This window comes from Myotis brandtii, unplaced genomic scaffold, assembly GCF_000412655.1.
Source record: "Myotis brandtii unplaced genomic scaffold, ASM41265v1 scaffold49, whole genome shotgun sequence".
In the NCBI taxonomy this organism is placed as follows: Eukaryota; Metazoa; Chordata; class Mammalia; order Chiroptera; family Vespertilionidae; genus Myotis; species Myotis brandtii.
Genome location: NW_005368707.1, coordinates 5,007,716 through 5,016,831, shown reverse-complemented (window position 1 = coordinate 5,016,831; position 9,116 = coordinate 5,007,716). Strand labels below are relative to the sequence as shown.

At 40.7% G+C, this 9,116-nt stretch overlaps 1 long non-coding RNA gene across 1 annotated transcript in view; it reads left to right on the top strand.

The window, feature by feature from the left end:
- LOC106727860 overlaps positions 1–9,116 on the top strand; it is a 27,907-nt gene that overhangs the window by 13,096 nt on the left and 5,695 nt on the right. Inside the window, exon 3 of the long non-coding RNA XR_001364109.1 lies at positions 7,043–7,047. This is a non-coding gene — a long non-coding RNA (uncharacterized LOC106727860). The remainder of the gene's footprint in view (positions 1–7,042; positions 7,048–9,116) is intronic.

Here is a 9,116-nt window from a genome sequence, read left to right as displayed (position 1 = left end):
GATAGATAGATATAGATAGATAGATAGATAGATAGATAGATAGATAGATATAGAGATATAGTTGTTTTGTTGTTTTTGTTAATCCTCACCAAAGGATATTTTTCCATTGATTTTTAGAGAATGAAAGGGAGGGGGAGAGATAGAAAGAGAGAGAGATACATTGATTGGTTGCCTTCCTCACTCCCTGACCAGGAACAGGGATCAAGCCTACAACCAACATACATGTCCTTGACTGGAATGGAACCCAGGACCCTTCAGTCCACGGGCCGACACTCCATCCACTGAACCAAACTGGGTAGGGCAATAAAAGTTTGTTTTGTTTTTTTAAGAAGACCCTTTAACATTACATGTAATGCTGATTTGATGGTGATGAACTCCTTTTGCTTTTTCCTGTCTGGGAAGCTCTTTATGTATCCTTTGATTCTAAATGATAGCTTTGCTTGGTAGAGTAATCGTGGATGTAGGTTGTTGCTTTTTATCAATTTAAATATTTCTTGTCCAACCCTTATAGCCTTCAAAGTTTCCATTGAGAAATCAGCTAACAGTCTTATGGGAGCTCCCTCATAGGTAACCAACTGCTTTTCTCTTGCTGCTTTTAAGAGTCTCTCTTTGTCTTTAACCTTTTACATTTCAATTATGATGTGTTTTGGTGTGGGCCTCTTTGGGTTCATCTTGTTTGGAACTCTGCACTTCCTGGACTTGTATGTTTATTTCTTTCTCCAGGTTAGGGAAGTTTTCTGTCATTATTATTTCAAATAAGTTTTTAATTTCTTGCTCTATCTCTTCTCCTTTGAGCATCCCCATGATACGAATATGGATATGCTTGAAGTTGTCCCAGAGCTCCTTACACTATCTTCATCTTTTTAAATTCTTATCTTTTTACTGTTATGATTGGGTGTTTTCTGCTTCCTTATATTCCAAATTACTGATTTGATTATTGGCTTCATCTACTCTACTGTTGCTGTCCTGTAAATTATTCTTCATTTCAGTTAGTATATTCTTCATTTCTGACTGGATCTTTTCTATGGTTTATATGTCTTTTTTCATGCCATTCAAGGTCTCACTAAGTTTTTTGAGCATTCTTATTGCCATTGTTTTGAACTCTGTATCTTGTAGTTTGCTTGCATCCATTTCATTTAGTTCCTTTTCTGGAGATTTCTCCTGTTCTTTCATTTGGGACCTGTTTGTTTGTCTCCACATTTTGGCTGCTTCCCAATGTTGTTTCTATGTATTAAGTAGAGCTGTTATATCTCCCAGGCTGGGTAGAGTGGCCTTGTGTAGTAGGTGTTCTGTAGAACCCAGTAGTGCAGCCTCTCCAGTCATCTGAGCTGGGCACTCCAGGTGCACCCCTGTGTCAGCTGTGTACATTGTCCTGATGTAGTTGAGTCTTGATTACTGTTGGCATCACTGGAAGGAATTGACTGCAGGCATCACTTGTGAAGGTGGTAGGATTGTAATCCAGTGTTGTCTGAAGCTGTCCACCAGGTGCACTAGTTCTGGGGTCTCCCAAGAGGTGCAAAGTCAGCCACTGCCAGTGCCCTGCCTGGGGCCATCTGGCATGAGCTAACAATCAATCTGCAGATGGCTGCTATTTGTGCTGGGCTTGAAGGTGCCTGAGTGAAGCCAGGCTACAAACCAAAGCCGGCTGCCACTAGTGCTGGGACTGGGGCCACTTAGCAAGATGTATAGGGTACACAGAGACCAGATGCTGTTTGTTTGAGAGATTTTAGGAAAGTCCAAAGCATGAGGCAAGAGAGGCCATTTGTATGGAAAAGATGCTGGAAACAGTTTGGGTGGACTCTCAAGTTGGGAGATGCAGAGTCTCATGGAACCATCAGGGTGGGGTCAACAGTGTGAGTCAAATTGATGGAGACTCAGATATGACACCCATCTGCTGGCTCTGTTTACAGGGGCCTCTGCCCAGCAAAAGAAACTGACAACAAAATAAAGAGGCAGCCAACAAGATGGGACATGATATTTGCAAACAGTAGCTCCAACAAAGGTTGAATTTCCAAAATATATAAAATCTCATAAAACTCACCAAACAAACAAATAAGCCAATCAAAAAGTGGGAAGAGGACCTGAAAATACACTGTACCACACCAGCACGGCCAGGTTTGGTGAGCCTGAGGAGGGGCAGTGAAGGATTAAAGAAGACAGACAAGAGAATACAGTGGGGGCTAGGTCAGATCACTGTGCCTGGATGAGGAAACAGTGACCGAGCCTGCAAGCTGAAGCTTTATTTTATAGTCAGAGCACACAAAGCAAAACAAGAGAAGTGGTCAACATGTTTACAATGTTCTTGGGAGCTTCACCTCCCACAACCCATTAGCTACCTAAGAAGGAGCAAGGGAGGACTATAAGGTAAGGCTTAATTATGCTAGGAGGGCTCTGCCCTCTAAGCTGGGACTTGTTTGTGGCCCTGCCACAGGTCAGTCCGAGGTTTGGCCCTATAGCTGCTCCCTGCAATACACCTCTCCCAAGAAGACATACAAACAGCCAATAGATATATGAAAAGATATTCAACCTCACTGGCAATTAGGAAAATGCAAATCAAAACTATAATGAGATACCACCTACCACCTGTTAGAGTGGCCATTATTAACAAGACAAGCAATAACAAGTGTTGGAGAGGTTGTGGAAAAGGGGAGCCCTTATTCACTGCTAGTGGGAATGTAGACTGGTACAACCATTATGGAAAGCAGTCTGGTGATTCCTCAAAAAGTTAAGAATAGAGCTACCCTATGACCCCAACCCCACTCCTTGGTATACACCTGAATAACTCGAAATCATGTATTCACAAAGATATATGCACCCCTATGTTGATTACAGTATTTTTCACGGTGGCCAAGACATGGAAACAACCAGTGTCCTGTGATAGAGGACTGGATAAAGTAGATGTGGTACACATACACAATGGAATACTACATGGCCATAAGAAAGGATAAAATAGCGCCATTTGCAACAACATGGATGGACCTTGAGAACATTATGCTAAGTGAAATAAGTCAGTCAGAAAAAGCTAAGAACCATATGATTTCACTCATATGTGGGATATAAAACAGAAACTTGTGAACAGAACCAGCAGTGTGGTGATTGCTGGAGGGAAGGGTGTGGGGGGATAAGGGGATCCTAATATGAAGTGACAGGAGAAGATTTTACTTTGGGTGGTGGGCACACAGTGCAATATACAGATCTTATAACATAGAAACCCACATCTGAAACCTATATGTTCATGTTGACTAATGTCACCCCAATCCATTTAGTAATTAAATACTTAATTACATAATCTAATTTCCTGAGATTTTTTTATTTGCTTTATTTTTTAATTTCTCATGCTACAATGTGGAGAATGGACTATAAGGAAACAAGAGTAAAAACAATAAGACCAGTTATAAGGACTCTTGCTTATTCAGGTAAGAAATAATGGTAGCTTGAATGAGGATAGGGGCAGTGAAGATGTCCCTGATGAATTTTAACTCAAGAGAATGGAATAATTACCACTTAGTTCAGATAAATGAACCAGGAGACCAGAGAATGAAAAATATAAAATTTCCCCATTTCTGGACACACACATATAGCAGAAAGAAATAAAAAAGACTCCTAAAGAGAAGGCTGGAAGAATAGATGTCTTACTGTGAATTTCCAGGTTCAGTGGTTTCTAAGTAATGAACTTAGAGTAAACAAGAACACAGAATGATTTCTAATCAAACAGAAGCCAGGCTGGTATTCAAAATGTTATTTATGTTTTAAGAACATTTTTTTCCAAACATTTTGTTTGTTTGTCCTAAAGAAATCATTATCATAAAAAATCTGAGGTTCTGTCTGTAGTTAGCAATTGCATCTTTGAGTAGTCCATGCACGCCTGTGGGCTGTGGGGACACAGGTAGCCATTGATGGAGTCAATGAAACTGGGAAAGCAGAACAGCAGAGGTGGTTAATGACAGGCACCAACTTCATATTCCTGCACTGGCATTCAGAGGTCTTGATATTTCCATGTGTATTTGAATCCTCCTGCTTGTTTTAATTATGTTCATCCAATTCTAAGTGATGCATGATATCAAGCATGACCAGGAATGGAAATATTTCTCTGTGGAATTTTTAAAATCCTGATTGCTGTAAGGAAAAGACCTTTAAGGAAACACAAAATCTTTCCAAAACACAGAAGAGATTCCTGTAACTAAGACCATTCCCAAAATGGAACAGCATTGATGTTGTGGCCTGTTTGCTCCACTCCTATTAGTCAGGGTGATACACCCCCAAAAGGACAGAAATCTGGAAGAAAGGGAGAAAAGAGCACAGAAAATAGGACCTAGAAAGCAGCGAGTGAAAAGCAGAAGTATTTTTCATGTCTTGGTTTGTGAGAGGAAAGAGCTGTTTATTCAAAATGCTGCTTCGGGGGACAGGAAAACAGAGAGGAGAACACTGACCTAGTGACCTCCACCAATTGCTGGCTGTAGCTCAACCTCCCGGCCTCATCTGCAGGAAGCCAGCCATGCAGACTCCGAACTTCCAGTCCTAATCAGGAGGGGTGATGGGGCAGGCCTCGAGTGAGAAAGTCATGAGAATGCTATTAGCTAAATTCAAAGTTCAGGGCAATTCTTTCCAACCAGAGCATTCTGAGAGCAGCAAGCAGAAGCTCTGAGGCCAAGGGGCAATGGCTGCTGCTTCAAGGGTTGGGAGGCAGAAAACGTTGCTTCTCTCCCCTGGGGGATATGATGACAGTGGGTGGCCAGCTTTGGCTCAGAGTCCCGGCTTAACAGGAAATCCTCATTTCTTCTGGGTCACTGAGTCACTGTGTCTTGGAATTGTTAGCCAGATAGAAACCTTATACAGTCTCTGAGTCCATCCTTCACGGTCAGGTATGACCACCTTGACTAGTATGACATAGCAGAACCTGATGGCCTCTATGAGCTGTGCTATATCGCTCCCTGCTGACCAGGGAAATGGTGACACACACAAACAGTCCATTTTCTTAATATGATGAGATGTCAAGTCACTGTCAATAGGACAATGTTTCATTAGACTTTTCCTGTGGTTGAGACAGTTTTTCCCTTATCCCCTGGCATCCCCTTTATAATACTCGTGGTGACTTGACCATGAGAACCTGGCTGGGTTATGTGGTACAAATCATATCTGGGAACTGAGAACATAACTCATTTAACCATGCCTTTAGCTATAGCAAGAATCACAAATCATAAAAATTAAAAAAACACAACTTTAAAGGACATTAAACTCCAACACATCTTTAGTTCCCTCTACACCTTCCCTAACAATTGTCCATTCTCTAGGGTGACAGGCAGTCCTTTTCCTTTTGGGACATTTACTTCTGCTTAAAGATTCTCGATGTTCAGCTGAAAATGCAGTTGACTTTTAAATTCTATAGTGCAGAAACTATATCACTTTTCTTAGGGTCGTAGGTTACCACAGGCCTCAATTTTATTCAGGAGAATATTATGAGCAATCTCATCAAATGCCTTGTTAGAATCTAAAAACACTATATCATTCTCAGAGTCAGAATTCTATGAGCACTGCAACTGAAAGAAGTTTGTTCAACTTCGTAAGTATTTGGTGGATATACATGACTCGCAAGTCATTTTTTAAATAATGCACTATAAATCTTACCCAGAGTTGACATAAAGCTAACTTTCTATAGTCTCAGGATATTAGAGAATGATGAATGATTCCTAGCACATACCTCAAAATTATTATTTTATTGAGGACCCCACATTTTCCACCATTAAAGTCATTCTTTTGGTGTCATTTGTTGTAAATTCTCTGGAAAGCAATCTGGAGATATATAGCAAGAGTTCGCTGAATACTATTCTTGTACCAAGGACACAAAAACATGCATCTGAGTCTACCTTTTGGGGGCTCCAACTCATTTCAAGGAAAACCTGTGTCCTCTGAAGGTCACAAGGTACTTTTCTATATTTTTCAAATATTCTGCTTTTAATAAAAGGTTTTGTTATTTTTAAGTCACTTCATATGGTTACAATGCTTTAGGATTATATACAAATTGCTATATCAAAGGGTCAATAGCACCTGTTGTTAAAAAATGTATATGAAGAGCTACAAGTTGAAAGTGTTTGCTTCTGTGGAGTGCTTTGTTACAAGCTTATTGTAGCTTTCAAACAATGCATACAGTACATCTATGAACAATTAACTCAATGGCAAATTAAAATACCTGTTTTAAAAAATAAAACAGTATGCTCTGTCAAAATCATTTTTAAAAGTGAGGAAAGAAGGAATAAAGCCTCTTGGAAGAGAAAATGTCATTTGAGGAATCATTTCTCATTTTCCTGGGATGGAAATAGGAGCAGAGCCCCTGTGCCCTCAAAGACCTCAACAACCAGAGGAAGGTGAGACTAAGTATACAAAATAAACAAAGTATGAGTTAGAATATGACAGTATCATAAAGGACACATTTTTAATAGTGTATAGGGTTCAAAATAAAAAGAAAGAGCATACTGGAGGGAGTCAGAATTGTTATGGGAAATCACATTAGAAGTTGAAAGATACCTATGACTTTGGAAGGAGAAGTGGTGCAGAGTACCCCCCACTCTGGTCTAAAGGCACAACATGAGTAAAGGCATGGAGGCAAGCAGGAGGAAGCCCCTATGGAGAAGGAAGGATCTTGGTCGCTGGGTGGGAGCAGTGGGTCCCAAAAAAGCTGGGCTCACAAGGCACCACCTGGCTGGGTCTAGGAAATAATGGGAGACATTAAATATTTTTGAGGCAGAGAGTAGTGTAATCAGAGTTATGCTTTAGAGCAGTGGTTCTCAACCTTCCTAATGCCGCGACCCTTTAATACAGTTCCTCATGTTGTGGTGACCCCCAATTTCATTGTTACAAATTGAACATAATTAAAGCATAGTGATTAATCACAAAAACAATATGTAATTATATATGTGTTTTCCGGTGGTCTTAGGCGACCCCTGTGAAAGGGTCATTCGACGCCCAAAGGGGTCGCGACCCAAAGGTTGAGAACCGCTGCTTTAGAGAGATTCGTCTGGCAGTCTCTACAGAAAAAAATAAAAAGGAGACGTCAGAGGCTAACTGGAAGGGATCAAGTAAGAGGCAGAAAAGGCCTTGAACCTGCGGAGAGCAGTCTTCAGCTCCTCAATGGGAGGGGTGCCAAAGAATGTGCAGATATGCTTTGACACTGCCTCCACTTCTTTCTGTTTAGTTTCTCTTTTCTACAACTTTCTCTGTTTGATTTTTTGTTCATTTCCCCTCTTTTCTTTTTCTCCAGGGCAGAAGATTCTCTAAATTTCCATAAGCCAAACACGTTATCTAATCATTCCATGTAGATTTCTTTTGTTCCTATGATGAGCCAAATATTAGATATGGCCCTTCCCTCGAAAAGCCTAAGTGAGTTCCTAGGGCCCTGGTAGAGGTCTTCCCTCAGCAAGGAGGCAGTCTGATGTAAACTTCAGACATTAGTTCATTATTTCATAGAGCCCACTTTGAATAATACATTTTCCTGAATAGGAACAATGAGTTCATATGATTCCAGTGATTGTCTCCTAAAAACTTCAAGTTAAAAGGTTATGTTAAGTGGCTTTAAGGAAAAAAATAATAAAATCACAGAAAAGGCATTGGATCTCCCCATAACTATTGTTTGATTAAGGAAATTACAGTAAGGAAGGCTTCCTTCATAAAACACAAAATTATGAACTTCCTTAACTTTCACGAATATAAACTGAATAGCCTCACAGACTCCAGACATAATCTATCATCTGATCTCACATGACTCACTTCAGTTGACATTAGGATCCCTTACAAAATGAAGGATTGTTAAATACTAACATAGAAAGTGACATAAAAAGATGCGTGCTAAGAATTGATAAAGAAAATTCTTCTTAACTAAATAAATACAGGGAAATGCTTGTCTTCATGAGGTCAATCACAAACGTTATACTACAATTTAGCAAGAGCAGAAAGTGACTAGGGAAAGATTTACAGTTAATCTCAAAATGTCCTTCTAGCCCTAACAGTATTTGGATCTCCCAGTAGCTTAATGCTGAGCCTGCGATTATAGCCTGAGGAGCTTTTGTGTGGAATTAGGCACCAACTGAGCCCCTTTTAATTGGATCTTCACTCCTATTCTACATGTTTCCATGTGGAGGGACCTCCATCAAAGAAACACTCCTGCACCGTCCTTTTCTTAATTCTCCACAGGAAAGGGATGCATACTCATATGTGACAGACATTGGTCCACATTTCCCAACTAGGCAGAGTTCATTCACTGAAGACTATGCACAGAGGATTTCATCTCTTTTCCTCTTTTTGTTCCTCACTCACTTCTACCCTGAATGAAGTATCTGATTAGTGAATGTAGAAGAAACTTAGCAGTTCACCTCTGCCCCTGACCTGCTCTCTGCTAAGGGGAAGCAGTCTGCCCTATGTGGGAAGTCTATGGTGGTGGAACTGTGCCCATAGCCCTGTTAAAAAAAAAATACACCTAACTTCAGGGAAAGCTTTAGCAAACTCATCTGGCTACAGATCCAAGCCACCTTCTCCCAACAACTTAACCCCACAACAAAGGGGGATTATTTTCTACACACCCGCCTAACTCCTGAGCCATCTTCCAATTGCTTCTAAAATTAGAAAAGAGAGAAATTCAAATTATTGACTCTTGAAAGTCCCAATGCACAGGTAGTACAAAACATTGTTCTTATATAATATTAATGGACAACTGTTGAGAAAGAAAGCAGCTCTTGCAGAGATAAGGATCCAAGAGTCTTCCTAGTAAAAGCTCACCAAGGATATCTTTGTTTTCTTTTTGTAATGTAAATTCAGATCAATAACTCATTGACAATCGACTGTATACAACATTCTGTGTATACCTTGGAGCTGTGTGTGGTGAAGAGGAGAGGATTATATAGAGACTAGAGGCCTGGTGCACAACATTCGTGCACGGGGGTGGGGGGTGTCCCTCAGTCCAGTCTGCACCCTCTCCAATCTGGAACCCCTCGAGGGATGTTTCACTGGGATCAGGCCTAAACGGGTCGGACATCCTCCCTCTCACAATCCAGGACTGCTGGCTTTCAACCGCTCGCCTGCCTGCCTGCCTGATTGCCCCTAACCACTTCTGCCTGCCAGCCTGATCA